Source organism: Oratosquilla oratoria, chromosome 13 (assembly GCF_046742065.1).
Source record: "Oratosquilla oratoria isolate Oo_2021 chromosome 13, ASM4674206v1, whole genome shotgun sequence".
Lineage (NCBI taxonomy): Eukaryota > Metazoa > Arthropoda > Malacostraca > Stomatopoda > Squillidae > Oratosquilla > Oratosquilla oratoria.
In genome coordinates, this window is record NC_134789.1 from 67063836 (window position 1) to 67066335 (window position 2500).

Sequence of the window (2500 nt, forward strand, 5' to 3'; positions counted from 1 at the left end):
CTTCTACTCCTTTTCCTCTTCCTCCTCCTCCTTCTCCTCCTCCTCCTCCTCCTCCTCCTCCTCCTCCTTCTCCTTCTCCTCCTTCTTATTTTCATTCTCATCTTCATACTTTTCATCTTCCTCCTCCTCTTCTTAATCTTCCTTCGCCCTCTCCTCCTGCACCTCGTTCTCCGTTTCACTTCTCCTCGTCTTATCTTCCTCTTCCTCTTTATCTTCCTCCTCCCTCTCCACCTCCTATTCTTTCTCATCCTCTTTTCCTTCTCTTCGCCTCCTCTCCTCCTCTTCCTCTTTTTCCTTCACCCCCTTCCCCTCATCTCTCTCAACTTTCTATTTTTCTCTTCCTGCTCCTCCTCCTCCCACTCCCTTTTACTCCTCTTCAACTTTTTATCTTCCTCCTCCCTTTCCTCCTCTACGTCCATCTCCTCCTACAGCTCCACTCTCCCTCCTCTTCCTCTTCCTCATTACTATCATTGATACCACCCTCGTTCTCTCTTCCCTTCACACATTCCTCTGCTTCCTTCCATATACACATATACATATATCTATCTATATATATATCTACATGCACACACGTACACACACACACACACACACACACACACACACACACACACACACACACACACACACACACACACACACACACACACACGACTCGGTGGCGCGGTTGGTAGAGTACTAGACTGTCAGTGCCGCGGTGCCGATGGAACCTGGTTCGAATCCCGCCCAGGGCTGAAATTATTTCAGTATAGCTGTGCTTTGAGTCGTTACTCCAATTCTCGTGGGCGGGGAGTTGGGTGTGTGTGTGCGTGTAAGGTCAAAGTATTACCTATAGATCGGTCATACGAGCTCTGGGCTCTCTTCCGGGAGGGAAATAGAACATAAGAACATAAGAACATAAGAATAAAGGAGACTGCAAGAGACCATAAGGCCTACACTAGGCAGCTCCGTATCCATCACCACCTGTCATCCCCATCCATAAAATTGTCTAATCGTTTTTTAAAACAACTGATAGTTTCAGCGCTTACTACATGGTTACTAAGTTTATTCCATTCATCGACCACCCTATTAGTAAACCAATTCTTGCCTATGTCCTTCTTAAATCTAAATTTGTCCAGTTTATAACCATTACTGCGAGTCCTGCCCTGTTGTTTTAGTATGATGACCTTGTTTACATCACCCTTGTTATAACCTTTGATCCACTTGAACACTTCTATTAGACCACCCCGCACTCTGCGTCTTTCCAGAGAGTGTAAGTTGAGGTGCCAAAGCCTCTCTTCGTAAGGCAAATTTCCGAGTCCATGTATCATTTTGGTCATTCTTCTCTATACTGATTCTGTAGGACGGAGACCAAAACTGTACCGCATAGTCAAGGATGGGTCTGACTATCGCTAGATAGAGTTTAATAATTACCTCTGCACTTCTATTCGTTACCGTCCTAGCAATGAAACCTAATGCCCTGTTAGCTTTATTTCTGGCGCTAATGCACTGCTTCCTGGTTTTAAGGTCCGGACTCACCAGAACTCCCAAGTCCCTCTCGCACTCAGATTTTTCTAAAAACGTGTTATCTAAGCTTTATCTATTTTCGGGGTTGTGTAGCCCTACGTTTAACACGCTGCACTTAGAGATATTGAAGTTCATTTGCCATTTCACCGACCATGTTAACAATTTATTAAGATCATCCTGCAGAATCTCTGCGTCGTCTCCTGACCTAATTAGGCGTCCTATTTTAGTGTCGTCCACAAACTTACTAACATCACTATTTATCCCATCGTCTAAGTCGTTTATGTACATAATGAACAACATGGGACCCAAAACCGAGCCCTTGGAGACCCCGCTAGTAACATTGCCCCACCTAGATTTTATTCCATTTATGGTGACCCGCTGTTTTCTGTTACTAATCCAAGCTCTAATCCATTCTAACACTTTTCCTCCTATGCCATGGGCTTTGATTTTATTTAGTAGTCTCTGGTGTGGCACCTTGTCGAACGCTTTACTAAAGTCAAGGTAAATAACATCGTAATTTTCATTGATATCTGACGCCTTATATACCTTAGTGTAAAAGGATAAAAGATTAGTCACACATGACTTACCCTTGGAGAAACCATGCTGTGAATCACAAATTAAATTATGCCCTTCGATGTGTTCTCTGAGTCTATTTACTATTATTGATTCAAGCATTTTTCCTATAACCGATGTCAAACTGATTGGCCTGTAGTTGCATATAGACGATCTATCTCCCTTCTTAAAAACAGGAACAACGTTTGCCTGCCTCCAACCAGTTGGCACAAAACCAGTGTCTACCGATTTATTGAATATTTCAGTTAACTGGTCCCAGATTTCAAATTTACACTCCTTAAGCATTCTTGGAAAAATTTCGTCTGGACCCAGAGATTTTGTAAGCTTCATTCAGTCTGCTTGACTACTTCTTCTTTACTAATGCTGATATTAGATAGACTACTTTCTTCATCCCCTCTGAAAATCGGATTGCAGTCAGGTA